This window comes from Miniopterus natalensis, chromosome 17 (genome assembly GCF_054644295.1).
Source record: "Miniopterus natalensis isolate mMinNat1 chromosome 17, mMinNat1.hap1, whole genome shotgun sequence".
Classification (NCBI taxonomy): domain Eukaryota; kingdom Metazoa; phylum Chordata; class Mammalia; order Chiroptera; family Miniopteridae; genus Miniopterus; species Miniopterus natalensis.
In genome coordinates, this window is record NC_142097.1 from 14,749,874 (window position 1) to 14,769,380 (window position 19,507).

Below are 19,507 nucleotides of genomic sequence, written 5' to 3' on the forward strand. Positions count from 1 at the left end.
CTGAGGAGGAAGAAAGGGGGACGTGAGAGGGGGCCAAGAGCACTCAGGGGTTACAGTGGGACTGAACCAGCCTGAGGGCTCCTGAGGGACAATCTGGGATCCTGATGGGAGGAAAAGTCAGTCTTCCAGGAGTCAAAGGCCAAGGGAAGGGCAGGAGAGCCTGGAACTGGAAGCCAAACACAATAGGTTTCTCATTTCCAGGAATGGGGATTAGTCCTTTAATAGACACAGAATGACTTCTTGCCAGAGGTGGCTGCGGCACTAAGCAATTATGTAATGACGCGGAATTAAGATATAGATACTGAGCCACCATTTCATAAGTCTTTCACTTGGGGAATAAGAATGTTGCTGTCATCTTACAGACGGAGAAACTGAGGCTTTAGAAGGCGAAATGAGTCCCTCCGGGCGTGGCTCAGCGGTTGAACATGGACCTAGGATCCAGGAGATCGTGGTTCAATTCCTGGTCAGGGCACATGCCCGGGTTGTGGGCTCCATCCCCAGTAGGGGGCGTGCAGGAGGCAGCCGATCAATGACTCATCATTGATGTTTCCATCTCTCTCCGTCCCTCTCCTTCCTCTCTCTGAAATCAATAAAGATATATATATATTTTTAAAAAAGGTGAAGTGACTGGGAATGAGAGCATAGATATTCTGGCCTCTGGCCCTGTGTTCTGACATCAAAGCTATACCCATGTTCACTGGGGGTGGGGACAGAAGGGGGCTGACAGCTCCATCCTAGCCTCTTGTGAGTGTGGCTTTTTGGAGGATCAGTTCATGGCTCTTGGCTCTGCAGGTGCTGGCTCTGGGGAGGGAATAGAAGAAGTGAGGTAGAGGCCTGAGACTCCAAAGCACAGAACCGGGGGACCCTAGGAGGCCGACTGGAGAAACATGGGGCCCTATGTGGGGCCAGCCTCTGGTAGGTGGTGGAGTTGAGAGCCACCCTGAGGTCTGAGTTCATCTAGCTCTGAGCCCAGCTGAGATGGGGTAGGACCTCTGCAGGGGTAGAACTGGTGTTAGCTGGGCAGGTGTGCAGTTTCTAGAAAGAGTGTGGGCTGTGGAGTCAGGCAGACTTGGATTCAAAAGCCAGTGTCGCCATCCTGCTGTGTCTGACTTGGGCAAGTCGCTTAACTTAGGCCCTCAGTGTCACCTCACGAGAACTGGAGATGGGGATGGGTAGAAAGTGCATTGCGCAGTGCCTGGCATACAACAGGTGGTCAGTGAATTGCAATTCTCTTGCCTCTGTCTTCCCGATGCAAACCACCATCATATGCCTGCCTCAGTTTCTCTACCAGTGAAGTACAGTTGGCTGCCCTCTCTCTGTCTGCTGCAAGGACCAGGTGAGGACGCAGGGGGAAAGTGCATTGAGAAGCGAATGTACTTGCCAAGGTTGGGGCACCAGCTGGCATGTGTGGGGATCTTTAAGCAGCTGGACGTGTCCAGACCCCATCAATCATGCACCTCTAGTCCCCATGCTGGGTGGGCAGCTCCGTGTTTTGGACTGGCCCTTGGCAAAGTTAAATGAGTAGAGTCTGCCCTTGGTCTGAGCCCTCAGGAACGCTGTGCCCTTGTTTCCCCCCCACTTGTTTCTCTCACAGGCTTGCTAAGCTCCCACCCCCACCAACACACAAAGCCTCCTGTCAAATGAGCTAGAAGTGGGTTCTGGAAGGATGGCCCTGGCATCTGTGCCAATGGGACACCTATTCATCATGCAGATCCCAGGCCACTACCTCACATCCACTGACGCAGATATGTTGTGAACATGGGGGCATCTTATCAAGCACACCTGGATTATTTTTATGCACAATTATTTTTATGAGAATCGCTGGGCCAGAAGGTGCTAATGGTTTAATACAGTGATTCTCACCTGTTTTGCCGCCTCCACACTGTTCAACGTGTAACACCTGGGGGTATGTGTGTCAGAATCTCTAGAGCGTTTTGACAAAGTCCCAATGGGGAGTCTGTCACATCCTGCTTTGGGCATTATGACCAGTTTCCTGGCTAAGAACCACCAGTTAAAGCTCTTCCTTCCAGTAGGTGACAGGCATTTTAGAGGAAATGACCTTTGCCCTGCACTTGGCTGGATGCCCTTGGTTGGCACCTCTGGCTGGTGTCTGTGTGCTCTGGGAGGAAGGGCCCTTTCTGGCCCTGGCCTAATGTGTACCCCCGGTGTCCACCCTTCCCTGATTACTGGCGGACCTCTCGGCATGCTGTGCTGATATGATAGACCCTTCTCCATCTTAACAGCAATTTCTACCCCAAAGGCGGGGCCAATGGAGAAATTCCAAGCACTTGCTGGTTGATGGAGTGGGGCCCTTGTCCACTCATTTCTTTTTAAAAAATATGTTTTTACTGATTTTAGACAAAGAGAAAGGGAGAGAGAGAGAGAAACATCAATGTGAGAAACACCGATCAGCTGCATCCTGCACGCCCCCTACTGGGGGTCAAGCCTGAAACCTGGGTAGGTGCCCTGATTGGGAATAGAATGGGCAACCCTTTGGTGCATGGGACGGCGCTCAACCAACTGAGCCGCACTGGCCAGGGCTATCCACTGATTTCTTTATGACTCCACATTTAAACACATATTTATTGAGCGCCTCCCTGTGCCAGGCCCCGTGCTGCATTCTGCAGGGGGCCTGGTGATGAATGAAGCCCCACTTTCCTTTACATTTTGACAGCAAAGGACAAATTGGGAAGGAAAGTGGGAGCTCTCCACTCTGGCTGATCGCTGCCTCTTCCTTGGCCCAGGCTGTGGCCTTGGCGCCAGAAGCGTGGTGGAGTGCCAACGTTAGCAAGTCAGTGTAAAAGTCTGCAATATAGCCTACTGCAGCTGAGAGGCAAACTTGATGTATTAAGCGATATTACAAATGCAACTCTTTCTGATAATTTATGATGCACATTTTCATAAACACATTACACTCGTCACAGTACATTTACTAGCACTAGTCCTACCAGTGGGGAAAGGTTAACACTTACCTAATGATGCTGTTTTGCAAAGGCAAATGCTCTTGGAGTAGCTGTGATGAGCTAAATGGCTCCAAGAGATGCTTGTCCCCGCCCCACCCCCTATACCTGTCCAATGGTTTGCAGACTTACCCCTCTGGCTTGCCATGTGGGGAAACTGAGGCCTCTTGAGATGCAGGACCTGGCCCAAGGTCACATGAGGCAGACCTGGAACTCACACTCAGGGGCTGAGTACGAGGACCGCTGCTCTCCCACCACACAGGCCATGGTCTGGGCTGCTGGATTGAAAAGAGGCCAAGGTGAGAGGCTCATCTGCCAGGAGGGGCTTAGCCCAGGATCAGGCTGCCTTTGACTGGAGATCAGAGGTCAGGGAGGTTTAATGCTGAATCCTTAGGGGAAGCTCCAGAAATAACCTGGTGGAACATAAGGGGTGTAGCCTGAGGCTTAGGTGGCAGCATGGATGAGGCAGTGCCTCCCACCCCCACCCTGTAAGAGGCCTGGGGACCGCTGGAGCCCAGGGTCTTGTTCAAGCGTCTTTGGAACTGGGGCGAATATCTCAGCATTATGAACGGGTTGGGATGGGCAGGAGCTCTAACTGGCAATTTGGAAACCCAGGGCCAACAGCCACAGATGTTCCCGCAAACAGCTTTGAATTGCTGATGCAATTCAGAAGGTATTAACAATGCAAATGGTGGCTTCTAATTTTAACTCATTTTACTTTTTAAATTTATGAAACACTTCAGTCAGACAAAAAAGGCCTAGGGTATGCTGTAGACTACCCATATCCACCAGCCAGCTTAAAAGAAAATTACATGTTCCCCTAAAAGCTAAACCTAGAATTACCATGTTATCCAGCAATTCCATTCCTAAATATATACCCAAAAGAATTGAAAGCAGAGACTCAGATACTTGTACACCCATGTCCATTGCAGCATCGTTCATAATGGCCCAAAGGGAAACAAACCAAGTTCTCCAAGTGGAGAAACAAATGGGGTATATCAACATGGTGGAATATTATTCAGCCCTGAAAAGGAACGAAAGTTCTGATATGTACTACAATCTAGATGAACCTTGAAGACATGTTAAGTGAAATAAGACAGATACAAAAGCAAAAAATATTGTATTCTATGACATACCTAGAACAGGCAAATTTATAGAGATGGAAAGAGCAGATAGAGGTTGGCAGGGGCTGGGGTAGGGGGAGGAGAGAATGGGGAGTTCCTGCTTAATGGCTACAGTGTTTCTGTTTGGGGTGACGAAGAAAAAGTTTTGGAAAGAAATGGTGGTGATAGCTGCACAACATTATGTATGTAAATAATGCCACTGAATTGTATACTTAAAAATGATTAAAACAGCACATTTGTGTTATATTTCACAATTAAAACAAAGCATCACAAATGTATCTGAAATCCCCCAATATTCCTCCTCCGCCCATTGCTTTCCCCAGAGGCAATCACCATCTTGAATTTGATAATGATCACTCCAAGCATTCATTTTTGCATTTACTCCATATGCACACATCTATAAACAATATATGGTATTGTTTTGCATGTTTCAAAACTTTATATAAATGGTAGCATACTGTACACATACTCATTCGACTGATTTTTTTCACTTACCACTGTTTGTGAGATTTATTCCTGCTGATGCATGTGGCTGTAGTTTATTTCTGTTCATCACTGTATAATATTCCACTCTGAATACATCACGATTTATCTCTCCTCTCTCCTGCTGTTGCACATCGAGGTTGATTCCCACATGTTGCTATTATAAACCTGATGCAATGGATATTCCCTCCTCCTGGCCCACGTGTGGGAGTGTTTACAGCTTCGGGACAGGGACCTGCTGGGTTGAAGGACATGTGTATCTTTAGCTTGACCAGACGGTGTCAAATTGCTCTCCAAAGTGTTGTGACCATTTCCATCCCCACCAGCCATGTATGAGAGTTCTGGTTCCTCAACACTTGGTATCTATCGCAGGCTTTGAATTTTTGCTGGACTGATAGGTGTGAAAGGGCATCTCATTGTGTTTAATTTGTTCTAAAATCAATAAGCATATCCTCAGGTGAAGATTAAAAAAAAAAAAAAAGCAAGAGGCATAAGACAGTGTGTTCCCTTTGTGTATAAATAAAAGGATATACACACCCATGCATCTTTTTATATGCATAAGGTACCTCTGAAAGGATAAATAGGGAGCTGATAAAAATAGTTCATCTGGGAAAGGAACTGGGAAACAGGGAAACTTTCCTGTTCTCTGCATTCTTACCACAAACATGTGTTACCCATTTAAAAAATAAGCCCGGGATAGGCAAATTCATAGGGACAATAGGTAGAACAGAGGTACCAGGCGCTTGGGGGTGGGCGTGGGTACAGAGCATCCCTTTGGGGAGACGAAAAAGTTCTGGAGATGGATGGTGGGGACGGTTACACATTATGAACATACTTAACCCACTGAATTGTGCATTTAAAAACGGTTAAAATGGTAAATTTTATGCTACATATATTTACCACAATAATAAAGTAGGAAAGCCCTGGCAGGCGTGGCTCGGTTGGCTGGGCATTGTCCTGTGCACGGAAAGGTCACAGGTTCGATTCCCGGCCCCGGCACATGCCCGGATTTCAGGCTCGGGCCCAGGGAGCGGGCCCGCAGCAGGCAGCTGATCGATGTTTCCCCCTCTCCCTCCCTCTCCCTCTCCCTCTCCCTCTCCTCTCCCTCTCCCTCTCCTCTCCCTCTCCCTCTCCCTCTCCCTCTCCCTCTCCCTCTCCCTCTCCCTCTCCCTCTCCCTCTCCCTCTCCCTCTCCCTCTCCCTCTCCCTCTCCCTCTCCCTCCCTCTCCCTCTCCCTCTCCCTCTCCCTCTCCCTCTCCCTCTCCCTCTCCCTCTCCCTCTCCCTCTCCCTCTCCCTCTCCCTCTCCCTCTCCCTCTCCCTCCCTCTCCCTCTCCCTCTCCCTCTCCCTCTCCCTCTCCCTCTCCCTCTCCCTCTCCCTCTCCCTCTCCCTCTCCCTCTCCCTCTCCCTCTCCCTCAAAAATCAATTAAAAAAATTAAAAGTAGGAAAAAATACGCCCACAATTAAAATAAAATTTTAATTGCACCATTAAAAATACTAACTCAAAAAAAAATTACTAATTCAAAGAGATTAGATCTTAAAAGTTCTCATTGTAAGAAAAAATTTTTTGTAACTATGTACGATGACAGATGCTAGCTAGACTTATTGTGGTGATCATCACATAATATATACTAATATCAAACCATTATGTTGTACACCTGAAACTCATATATGTCAATTATACTTCAATAAAAAATTATACTCATTGAAGTCACTGTCTGAATCTCTGGCCCCCGAGACAGGTCCTAATCCTGGCTTCACGGTGAGGCTGGTGGAAGCTGGGAGCCAGGACCTGCGTCCACCGGGCAGGACTCCCCTCGGGAGGGGCGCTGTGACTTCCACAAGGCAGACATGCCAGCTCCTGAGTCCTTAAACTGGCTGAGCACTGCCTAGCTTCCCACCAGGACTTTCGTCCCCATCAATCTGGTGGCCTGGGTGCCCCACCCAGTTCTGAGCCTGCCCCCATGCTTCCTTCCACTGCCGCCCTGCTCCCAGCCCTGGCCCCGTGCCTCAGAGACGCCCTATTCTCTGTCAACAGGACCCCAGGTGACCTGGGCCTGTGCCAGCACTTTGCCCAGCCTGGCCTCCTTCCGCGCCTTGGCCGTGGAGTCCTCCCCAAGCCCTGTGGGGCTCCTGCCCACACGCTGCGCTCCAGCCCCCACAGACCCGTCCCTGTTATCCTGGTGGCTCCTCACTCCTTTGCCAGCCAACATAATGGCCCAGGCCTGGGCCTGTGGGCCACCAACCACCTTCCCGATGGCTTCATTTCAGCCACCGTCTCCCATGGCCACCCCTTGGGCCCTGCCAGGCCCTGTGGCCACACTGCTTCCTAAATCACAGCTGCAGCTCAGGCAGGTGAGGGATCAGACAGCAGAGAGCGGGCACCTTGTCCATGGGTCAGAATGTCACTCACCTTCTCCTGCTGCAGCTGACCACTCCTCACCCAGCAGGCGGGCATCTCCACCGGCCCCACACCTGCTGGGAGTCCCAGGGTCTGAGGGGCAGTTTGAATACCTTTGGCCCCCAGCAAAGGGCCCAAAGCACAGCCAAGCAGGCCCCCAAAGTGGCATTCCCTAAGCTCTGTCGCTCGTGAACCAGCTGCTCAGCAGAGACCTGCATAATTTACTTAATGTTTCTCCTTAAAAATCACATCACTTAAAAATGCTTTAATATTCAGGTTAGCTTTGTCCTAACAATAATATCTATCCTGGGAATTGATGTGCTGGATATATTTCTCTACTGCATGTTGAAACAAACATAATTATTACAACAAAATATTTTGTATTGAGTAAGTGAGGTTAAGTCACTTGCCCAAGCTCTCACAACTAGAAAGAGGCAGGTCGGCATTGGTGCGGAGGCAATCTGGCTCCAGAATCCATGCCCTTGACCATCACCAGTCCTGATGGTCTGTCACCCTGGGCTATGACACTGTTCTCCCAAGTGCTATCGGCAGGATAAGTGTGCCACACATTTATGCTGACGATGGCAGACCACAGCTCTTGGCAGGTATGTGAGGGGGGTTGAGCCTGGCTGAGGTTTGCCTAACATGCTCCATGGCATCTACCAGCTCTGGGCTAATCCTCCCCCATCACAGGACAGTGGCCCGGGACCCACACTCCTGTAGGGCCAGGCCTTCCGGCTCAGCCCCAGCCCTCCTCAGATAGCCCAGGGTCTGAGTCTGGTTAGCAGCAGCAGCCTCCCCTCCCCTGCCCCATTGCTGGGTCCCTGAGCCCCCAGCTCTAGGTCCTTAGTGGCCAGGCCAGAGCCAAGACCTCAGCCTCAGTCCTGAAACCTAGAGTGGAGTGGGAAGGTCTGGTGCCCCGGTTGAGCATCACACCCCCTCTGGGTGCTGCAGGCCCATGGGCTCCCCCTGCCTCTGGGTCAGCGTGTGGAGCTTTACTGTGTCTGTATTTAGAGCCAGAGACCCCAGGATAACGAAGCCCTCCTCCCACTGTGCAGCCCGGGGCCCAAACACACCCACAGACCTGGCCCCAGTAACCAAATAATGCAGGTCTCTGCCCGCTGCCCTCACCAGCCTGACCAACTGGCAAACTCCTGCTGCCCTGGGACCCTGCTCAGGCGTTTTCCCCCAATGGCCCCTCATGACCGTGTCTGTGCCACATCACAGGGCTTATCACACTTCTCCTGAATGTCTCCCTGCTTCATCTCTGTGGCCCTGGAGCTGTGAGGTCAACCTTGATGTGTTTCCCAAGCCCCTGGGAGATTCCCAGGATCCTCCCGGGAAGCCCAGGCTGCAAGCCCAGAGTGGGGCCCGGAATCAACCATGTTCCCAGGGCTCTGAAGCTGGGGGCAGGCAGGCCTTCCACAAGCACAGCCCGTCTTTGTTAAGATGAAAACCTAGGCCCAGAGGTGACCTGACCTGTCCAAGGTCACACAGTAACTCTGAGGAAGGGCCAGGGCTCTGGGCCCTGCGCTTCCCCCTGTCTGGGGGGCAGGGAAGGTGGTTCCACCCTTTCCTGCCATCTAGAAGTCTTAGAGCATAGCCTCTGGCTCAGGGCTTGAAGCATACCTCAGTTATGCCAGCAGGGTTTTCTTGGGGTCGCTCAGTGGGCCTTGCCTGGGTCCTGGCGGCCCTGGTGGTGACTGTACCTTGACCCCTCCCATGGGGCCTCGGCAGAGGAGACTTAGTCCTGAAGAGGAGACTGCTTCCTTCCCTTCGTGCTCCTCTCCCCTGCCCAGGCCCACTGACAGAAGCCTGGGTCTCCTCAGGGCCTTTGCACTAGCCAGCAACACCTCCAAAATATTCTTGCACCAAATCATCTTATGGGGGCTCATTCTCACCTTGTAGTGCTCAGCTCAAGGCCACCTCCTGGAGAGGCCCCACAACCCTACCAAAGCAGCTGTGTTCAGAACCTGGCCATCGTTTATGTCCTTGGGGGCAGGGCAGGGACCTAGCACAGTGCCTGGCCCACGGCTGGTGGCCCTCAATTCCCTGGGAGGAATCTGAACACAGAGGCAGCCTGGCCCAGCTGCAGCTGCAGCTGTGGGGGTGACCTCAGGGTTCCAGGTAGGGCGGCTGGGGGAAGGAGGGAGGGGAGGTCAGCAGAGGCCCCGGCAGCCACTCTTCCCTGCCTTCGCAGGCTCCTACTCCAGGCAGGCGGGTGCCCTTGGAGACAGCAGCCTTTAGAGGGAGGAGGGGAGGAGAGTGGAGGGTCATCCATCAGCCAGAGACGTGGAGAGCCTGGGAAATCAGGGACGCTGTCTGAGGCCCCTTCTCCAAGTGTCTGCCTGGTGCACTAGGCGGCTGGGAGGCTGGGAGGCAGGCTGAGGGGCTGTTTCAGCTCAGCAGCCCCCATGGGGGCTGGAGACGCCAGGGCAACCCCAGGGCTACCCTGGTGGAAGAGGGGGGACCAAGGCAGCTTCCATGCCCACAGCCTCCCTTTCCTTCAGGCACTTGGGTGTGTTATCCCAGAGATGGCCAATTACCTTATATAATCCTCACCCCATCTTGCAAGGCAGGTCATCATTTTAATTATTTTGAATTTCAATACACAACAGTATAGAGATGAACATAAAAACCCTAAAACAGACCCACCAAAATGAACATTTTCATCTTTTTTTAGAGAGGTGTTTTAGCTTTAGAAATGTGACTTATAGCATAGGAATTTGCATAAAACACAGATGCACAGTGTAATGAAGAGTTATAAAGCAAACACCAGCATAACTGCCACCATATCCTCAGAGCTCATGGAGTAGGAAGCCGCCTGCGACGCGTCTGTCCCTTTCACTCACTTCCCCTGGCCCTGCGTATCCTCATTTTCATGACACCACTGCCTAGGTTTCCCGGTCTTTTAAAAATATAAACACACACAAAAATTACAGATAAAAATTTCCCTTCCTGAGGGCTATCCCCACCCCAGGGGGAAGCGTAATTAATTTAACTAAAGTGTATCATTCCAGGCTCTGTTTGACATTTTTACTGTGCATATTTGTATTACAGAGGAATTGTTTTATATGATATAAAACTTTTCACAAATGGCATCAACACTGCACGTAGTATCCTGCAACTTGCCTTTTCACTTAACTCTAAATGCTTTATAAAAACAGCTTTATTGAGGTATAATTTATACACCATAAAACTCAACCATTGAAAGTGCATGATTTAATGATTTTTAGTCAATTTACAGAGTCGCGCAACCATCAGCACAATCCAATTTTGGAACATTTCCATCTCTCCTAAGACGTCTAAATGCTTTTTTATTTTCTCTCTTTTTCTCTAAATGCTTTTTGATACACATTTTAATAACTGCCCCTTAAAAAGTTACTACTTTGTGCCAAACACTGTTCTAAGAGCATTGCATACATCGCTCATTTAACCCACCTCTGTAAAGTGAGTATCCTTAGAGGCAATGACGGTGATGGGGGGCACAGCAGGGGTGGGGGAGCTTAGAGAGCTTGAGAAACCTCCCAAGGTCACGGTGCTAGAGACCAACAGAATAGGCTGGGACCCAGCCACCTGACCCCAGAGCCTGGAACCGAATAGTCTCACTATAGAGCTGCTCTGAGTCTGCGCACTGTTCCTGCTCTATGGTATGTCAGGCAAACCCTTCGATCCCTGAGGAGAAACCGAGGCTCAGAGAGGCCAAGTGACTTTCTCAGTGTCCCTGGGATGGGAAGTAGCAGAGCTGGGATTTGAATCCAGATCTAAGTGACTCCCAGGCCCCTGGCCCTTTCTAGTCCCCTGTGTTGCTTTCCTTTTTCATGACAGAAAAGGGAAAAAGGGAGAGACAGAAGGAGGATGGGTGGAAAGGGAGCGACGTCACAACCAACTTCTAAATCCTTTTATGTTCATCATACGAGCACGAGCACGCTGATCCCCTGCACATGCACATTCCCTGGTGCACGTCCCCGTGTAGGTGCACACGCCCGCTCAGGCGCACACGCTCACACTCATATGCATGGTGTATGTACACACAGCTATCCGCACATGCTACTGACCAGAGTGGGGGTCAGAGGTCCTTTGTTGCTCAGAGTGAAGAGACAGTCAGTGTGTGTGTGGGGGGGAGGGGGCGTTCAACCTGGTGGGATCCCCTGGTGGCCCCTCTGTTAGGGTCCAGGCCTGGGAAATGCCCTGTCATGGGCAGGACCCCTCCCTGCTGGCACAGCCCCTCGTCTGCCCAGCCACTGAGGGCCTTTGCTAAAGAAAGTTTCAGCCCCAGGGAAACAGCGGGGCCTGATCTCCCAGGACCAGCCCAATCCTGTGTTGCTGGGAGTTGAATCCACGCGTCTCTGCTCACTGGCCTGGATGCTTCCTGTCCCCAAAGATCATTCCTGTACCTGGAGTTGTTTGAACGTACACAGGCCTGTGAGGGGCAGTGGGAGCCTCATAAAAAAAGTAATAGCAGGTAAGGAGTGAGCACACACTGTGTGCCAGACACGCGCCCTCACCGCAGGTCCACAAGGTGTGCATGGTGACCACCGCTATTTTAAAGATGGGGAAACTGAGGCACAGGGGCCTTCTGCAGGATCCTACAGCTAACAAGAGGTGGACTCCAGGTTCAAACCCAGGCTGTGTGTCTGGCCACCTGGTGGGAGAAATACTCAGCCCCAGCCTGGGTATACCAGTGGCCACCTCGAACTCAGAACTCAGGAGTCTGGCATCCAGCCCTAAGCCTTGGTGGTTTGCAGAAGCCGGTAAATGGACAGGCTGGTGACGAAGCTTTTACCCAGCCATGGCAAAATGGGAAAGCAGAGGATAATGCTGTCCGTTTTTCACAAAGTTAAATTCCCTTAATTTAAAAAAGATGGCCTTTTTCTCAATTCTTTTTCTTTTTTTTCTGAAGTGAAGGTGATACTATACCATGGTCAGGATTCCATATTCCTGGCAAGATAAAAATGTGAGCATGCCAGCCCCCAAATCTGGGGGAGGTTTTCTGGTTTATGGATCCCCTAACGTTTGGGCCTCTTTGAGGTGCCCGCCACTCAGCCCAGCTCAGCCTGGAATTGGAACTTTTTTTGTATCTGTCCTCTCCAGCCTCATATGTGTATTTTCCAAAACAATGCAGTTGAGGAAAACCTAGCCAGGACTGAAAGATTAAAGTATGCCAGCAGGCTAAATACCCATCTCAGACGATGGATAAAGAAAAATTGTATTTAAGGAAAGGGGACGGGGAATGGGGATATCCAAAGGGAAGGGCTACACAGCACTGAGCCAAAGGGTATTGGGTCCCTGATGGCAGCAAAAATATACTTAGGACAGTGAAACAAGGAAGGGCATAGAAATAACAGGAGAGCCTAGGCTGGGCTGCTTTGGCTCACTGAGGAGTCAGAGAGAGAAGGGGGCCTCGGAGACAGGTTCAGGGGGTAAGCCCTGGACGAGGTGCTGCTGCCCATTGCTCCCCAGGTTGCAAGTCTCGTGGGGCCCCCTCAGAGGGAAGACGGGGAAGGAGATGGTGCTGCTGTGCTCCCCTGATGGGAAGTCCGAGCTGGGTCCTTTGTCCTGAGGGTATTTCTCTCTTTCTTGCAGGTGGAAATCTTAGGAGAGGCCTCAGGGGAGGGTCTCAATAATAGAATATTCATCAGCTTTCCAGATGTGCTCTTCAGGGTGCTGGTGTCCACTGATTGGTTGGTGCCAGGGCTGGGTGGGGTTAGGGTGGGGTGGTGGTGGTCATTAGTCAATGCAGTTGGTCCTGAGGCAGTCACTGCGTCACTTGTCTGGTTTTGTGGCTTTTCTGGGCCTGGAGCTGAAATACAACTGAGGCCTTTCTGGAGGAAACGCTCAGGGGGGTCTAAATCACATGATAAGTTACCCTAGGGAATCTACCCCAGTTTTGCCCCCTGCTAGGCATCCGGGGCTTTCTGCCCTGGTGAGTTTCTTCACCTGTTTTCTGTACCTGGCCCTGTCTAACACGGATGTTTGAAATCTTGATGCTACCAGCTCAAACTTTGGAGCGTTAACAAGGACGTAGAGGAAAACTCTTTCTTCTCAGCAGTCAAACTTCAAGGCAACTTCAACCCAGGAATTCAGCCAGTTCCCGGGAAGTGAAGGAATCAAAGGCCTTTGAACAGTAAAAAATGTCTTTAGAACCGAGCTTCGGCCTTGCCGCAAATTCAGAACAGTGACTGGGTAAAGTTTATCTCCTCCCGCCAGCCAGCGCGGTCCCGGGGCCATGGGCGCCAGAGCGAAAGGAGGCTGGGAGGGCTGGTCTGTTCACAAGAGCATTTGGGGGGAGGCAGCAGCCCCAACACTTTGGGGCTGTTTAGTGTGAACGCAAAGAGGGCTCTCACTCCTGCAGCACCCCGACTAGTGCAACCAAGTTTACAAGGCGCCTACGGGCCGATCTGAGAAAGATGGGCACTCCTACCACATTTCAGACAGATTCTCATGAAACCAAAACTAAATCCAGGCAGGCCAGGGGAAGGATACTCGTCACTCTCTGGATGCTACAGGGAGCGTGGAGAGCAGCACCGGCAGTGCCCTGGCTGGGGGGGAGGTGGGGTTCAGCCTGGGCCCCTCAGGATTGGCCCTGATGTGCACAGGCAGGAGCTTGCCTCTGGGAGCTGCCCCTTGGGATGGACCTGGCAACCCAGATGGTCCCAGGGTCACGCGTTCAGTGGCAGCTCCCATGGTCCCCTGCTGCAGCTTGCACCCAGCGCCTGGTAGCTATTCTGTGGCCCCTCTGATCATGGGGAGTGGGCACAGCTAGAGAGGGTGAGTGAGTCTGAGGATTTACTGCCCTCGTCATGAACGAGGCACCACTCGGAGCTTGTGCCATCCGTGATTTCATGTAATCCTCATGACTGTTATCTCCAGGAGTCTCAGAGAGATTAAGTTACTTGTCTAAGGTCACACAGCCAGCTGGTGCCAGAACAGGGAAGAAAACACAGCTTTGTCTGGCTCCAGGGCCTGGGCTTTCTGCCCTTGATTCCTCAGCGGCTTTAGCCAGCTGGTGGTGGGTCCTGTTGCCTGGGCCTTCCCGGGAGGACAGGTCTGCCTGGGGCCAGCTGTGTCCTGGCCTGGGATTGACCTCACAATCTCTCTCACCCCCCCCCCCCCCCCCCCGGGGCTGCACTGACAGCCGCAAGCAGAATGCTTTCATTTTTCTTTCCCCAGATACCAGCTCTGACACCTCCAATTTCTACTGCTATCACAGTGTTTTCTGAGTCAAGCAAGGTATAAGGAAAATTGCTCTTTCCCTGGAATAATTTATCATCTTGTTATTTCCATTAGCTGACGCTGTTTGAGTCTATTCCGTGCTGAGCTGTTTGAATTCCCAGCCTGGAAATCCCTGGGCTGGGCAGGAAACGCTGCTTTTGCCCTAGGAGCTAGGAGGGAGGTGCTTCCAGCCCAGGGGGGGGGCTGGGGTCAGGGGCCACAGCACGGAACCCAGTGGGGAGGGGCTGAGGTTAGAAACAAGGGCAGGAAGAGGCGACATTTTTATTCCTTTCAGACTCCAGAGATGTGTGTGTGTGGAGTTCACAGGCTCTGCTGGGCTGATGGGTGAGGGTGGCAGAGGCCCGCTGGGACCTACAGCCAGTGGTCTCAGGCCCTGGCCGGGGGTCCAGAGTGAAGCTGCTTGAGGATGCAGATTTCCATTTTCCACAAGCTGAGCCTCCTCAGGAGACCATGTGGACGAGCACACAGTTTAAGAGAAGGGGCCTCAAGTTCCAATCCTCGTTCTGCCACTTGCTAGTTGTATTATCTTGTGCAAGTTGCTTAACTTCTCCCAGCCTCAGTTTTCTCATCTGGGAAGTGGGGAGAAGGCTAACTGAGGAGAAGGGTGTGAAGAGCTTAGTCCAGCATCCAGCCGTGGCACTCATGACCCAGGTGTCAGCTGTTTGGGGTAATCAGTTCGTCCCAGTTTGCCTGGGAACTTTCCTGGTGTTGGCACTGGAAGACCTACTTCCTGGAAAACCCCTTAGTTGTGGGGAGACTGGGATGGTGGGTCCCCCTGGCTGCTATCTCCATGCTCCTCAGATCTAGGAGAGGAGCCTTCAAAGTCCACCTTGGTGTCCTGGGAGAGGCCAAAGTTTTTGCTGTGTTTCTGCAAAAGCCTAGAGCGTTTGAGTCACCTCTGGCTCTGAAGTCTGGCTTTGGTTGAGTTAACTCTAAGTTGGGGGGGTAGATCTAAGTTTCCAGATATGAGATTCTGAACTACAGAGATTCAAATGTGTAATTCGGCCCCTTTCCCCCCAAATCCACCTCCACAAGGCATCGGTGTGCAGGAGACACTGTGGATGGTCAGGGTGGGGTGAGGAGCAGCTTGTATCATTGCAGTGCGAACAGCATCACATGGAATGTGACACGCCGGTCCTTCAGGGGCTGTGGCCATTTGGGGGCTGTGGGTGCTTCACTCAGGGACCCCTTGCCTCACCGCATCTCTCTGGCTTCCCCCTCTGACTTCTCTTCCTTCCTCTAAATTCCTGTTCATTTCTAACATCTCTTGTTGACTTGGCGCCGGTTGAACTGTGTTCTCAGGATCATGCACAATCAGCCTTAAAAAGTTTTTATAAACAAAGACAGTTCCCTTCCCAAGAGGATTGTGGGGCCAACTGTTCAGATAATAGCAGGTGCGTTTCCCATGGAACTATGTTGAACAATCTGTTTAGATGTGGAAGGCCCTAAGGGTTGGTAAAGGCCACATTTGGGATGTGTCCCAGGCTGGGCAGACCACCCACCCGGGTGGCTCTGGGCTCCCGATAATTTCCCTCCTGGTGCTCCAGCCCCCAGCTGGGCTCAGCGCTCAGGTGCCGAAGCTGGAGCTGCTGGGATTGAGTGCTGGCCTCCCTCCCAGCTCACTCCTTCCAGAGGCCGGGTCTCACCCCATAGCCTAGGGCAGAGATGCTACAAAGGCACAGACCTTCAGGGCCAGGAGACCCCCGGGGTGCAGCTGGTTCAACCTTTTATTGAACAGGAGAACTGAGGCTCATGCTGGCAGGGCAGCCTGTCCACGCTCACGCACTCTGGAGGCAGCAGAGTCGAGGGGAGGCAGGAGAGAGGTGCCACAGTGCATTTCAGCGATTTATTTAAAAATACTCTGTGTGAATTAATTTAAATTCTGATCTGCATACATATTTAGGGTTGGCTAATTAACATGTGAAGTAAACCAGTTAATCCCCATCTGCAAAACCTCTCTGGGCTGCTTTATTAGCAGGAATGTTGCTGTGGTTTTGATGGGAGGATTCTGTGAGCTTTAAGGTGGGGGGCAGGGGACATTGTGTAAGCTCTGGTGGGGGGCTGCTGAAGCAGGTTGGGGCGCACTCGGAGCTGGGATCCAGCATGGGCCCTCACACCTTCCATGGCCCTCGGCAGTGGCCTGGTCCGGAGGGTGAGCCAGGCTGGATGGGCTCCGGCCCAGGTAGTGTGTGGCCAGCCCATCGGGAGGCCAGACGGGCTACTCCCTCCCCCAGGCAGCGGCTGCTTTGGAGCCTGGAGGCCTGGCCTGGTGCCCAGTCAGGGTACCAACTGAGGCCCAAAAGACTGGGTCCTCCGAAGCCAGGGCTTCCCTGTGGCCTATCAGCGGCTTTCAATGGACTGAGCCCTGGGCAGGGGACCCCACAGCTTGTGGGAAGTGTGGGCTCCAGATACGCTGCCCTTTCCCCAGGATGGAGAGCAGATGGGCCCTGGAACTAGGACTGTTTCCATCCATCCGTCCACACCCCACCCTCCCTTAGGACAGCAGTCCATCCTTCTGTCCATCCTCTCAGATGTCTTTCAATGTGCTCGTCCACACGTAACATCCATGCACCTCTCTCTACATCCATCTGCTCAACACGCTCTCAGTCCATCCATCCTTCCATCCCACCGTCTCTCCCTTCCTCCCTCCAACCCTCTATCCATCCGTTCCCCGCCCCCGTCCCCCCCATCCACCTACCCGTCTATCAATCCAGCAATATTTCTGGACAATTAACCAGGGATTCAAAGGTAAGTAAGACACAGCTCCTGCCCATAAGGAGCCAGGAGGGAAGATGGACTCTAGGGAACCCAGCTCTGCCACACCCCACCTAGAGGCAGAGCCAGGCAGCAGGTGCAGGGGACGGACCTGAGCAGGCTCCTGCCTTGGGGACAGGGATGATGCCCCCCAGCTTTAGGCTCCCATTTCCCCATTAAAGAGCCTGGTAGAAAAGTGGCATAGATGGCAGTGGGGAAGGAGGGAGGGAGGGTGGGAGAGGCTTCACTTGTCAGCAGCTCAGCAGGTACAGTCAGACTTAAAATGTCCCCAAAGAGCATCTGCTGAGAGGCAGGGGGTGAGCACGCTGAATTATTTCTCCGGTAATTGGCACTGAAGAAGCTGCAGACATCCTGGGGTCCGCATCAAAGAGCTCAGAGCTGCCGTCTGTCTCCGTGAGGACTCAGGGGCAGCTTGTCTGGGCTCCTGGCTCTTCCAGCTCTCCCCTCCCCACTGCCCGCCTTCCTCCCCCCTTCACCGCTTCCTGGCACGGATGGGGCCACGGCGCTTGCCTCGGCTTCCTGCACGAGGCAGCCTGGGGGTGGGGCTGGGCGAGTGCAGGTCAGAGCCCTGGCTGTCTGCAGGGTCCTGTGCCAGCTGCTGGGGAAGGGAGAGGCAACTGGAGCGTCAAGGCCCTTCTCTGCAGGGGCGGCCTTGGCAGGAGTTCTGCCGCTGCTCTGAGTATGGCCTAGTGGGGTCCTTCTCTGGGGGCGGTCTGGGGAAGGCCAGTGCCAGGTTTTCCTTTGGTCTCCTCCCTCCCCTGTGCCGAAGAGCCTTTTCTGGCACTTGGATGAGCAATTTGAACCGACTGATCACACACATTTTGTAAACAGTTGACTCTGTGTCTGTGTGCACTAGGGTGTGGGGTGGGGTGTGTGTGTGTGTGTGTGTGTGTGTGCGCGAGTCCATCCCCCTTCCAGTGCATTTCTGGCTAATATGGGGGCACCTCTCCCACAGCTGGGCCCACCGCCTGGTTACCTTATGTCGGAGGCTTCTTCTCCCGCCCCAGAGGCAGAGTGTAGGGGCAGGGCCTGGGGTGAAGGATCCAGACAGGCAGCATTTCCATCTGGTCTTGGCCTCCTTCCTGCTGTGGATCCCAGTAGAGAGAATGGGTCAAAGGGGAGCCCCCATGTTGGCCTTGGGAATGGGGATGGGTCCCAAACTGCCCCCCTGGGACTTCCCATCTTCCTACCCCCGCCCATAGGAGCTCTGGGGAACAGAATCAGAAAACTCTCTAGTTAGCCCAGTTCTTCCATCTTTAGATGAGGAGTGACAAACGCAGAGAGCTGGCCGCAGGGCCAGGAAGGGGGCCTGTGTCTCAGGTGCCCAGCCCAGGCTGCCGGTCAGCAGAGAGCTGGAGGACTCTGCCTGTCAGGCCTTGACTGTGGATCTGGCCACACTCACAGAACGAACAGCCAGGCCAGGCAGGACAGCTACCTAATTTGCGGGGCCCCGTGCGAAATGAAAATGCGGAGCTCTTGTTCAAAATGATTAAGAATTTCAAGAGAGTGACAGCAGAGCATTACGCTGAGCTTTTGCCCGTGGCCTTGCATGTGCCCATGAGGCCAGCACCTAGGCCAGCGTGATTCCAGCCATCGAGGGAGCAGCTGACGTTCTCATGTCATGAGCCACAGGGGGCAAAGAGACACAGAAGGACAGCCTCCTGCTGTAGAAGGAAGGCAGGCAGACCCTCATGCTCTGCTGGCAGGAAGGAAAAATGCTGCCACTGTGGGAACAGAACGAAACAGAACTGCTGTTTCTTAGAAAGTTAATCGTTGAACTGCCACATAACCCAGCAACCCCACTTCCAGCAGAATGGGGCTGCCAGGGGCTGGGGAGGGGGAAGTGGGGAGTTACGTTCAATGGGGACAGAGTTCAGTTTGGGGAGATGAAACAGTTCTGGAGATGGATGGTGGCGATGGTTGTACAAAAATGTGAATGTACTTAATGCCACTAAAATGTACACTTAAAATAGGTAAAGTTGTAGATTTACATATATTTTGACAATAGAAAAATTAAAAGGTAGGGTGTGTGGGGTGCGATGTACCGGGGGCTATGGAATTGCAGCTCCTCCTCCTGGAATCCAGGTACAGCTCCCACAGTCCTGGGAGGAGATTCGGGGTCAGGCCAGAGCCAGGCCCTGGCTGCAAAGGCCCTGAGAGGCTACTGGAATGATGGAAGCTCCTGGAAACTCTCTAAGCCAAATCCACTCCTGCACCTGCCTACATGTGGCCGGAAAAAGACAGTCGCTCGGCTGAACCCACTCGGAGTCCTGATGAGGAAAGATTCATAACACATGGTGTTCAGACACACTGGGCCGGGGTGCCAGACAGTAGCCAAAATGGGGTACAATCTCTGCAGCGACTGAGCTTTATTCTCATGTTACATTAGCAGTGGGAACATGCCCCAGTGGGACAGGACTGACTACCCTATTCATGCAGAAGTTTCCATCTGTGCTGCCAACACAGCCCACCTGCCCTTCTGTCTGTCTGCTCCTCGCTCCCTCCACCCTCGGGATCCTCACTTGTTCTC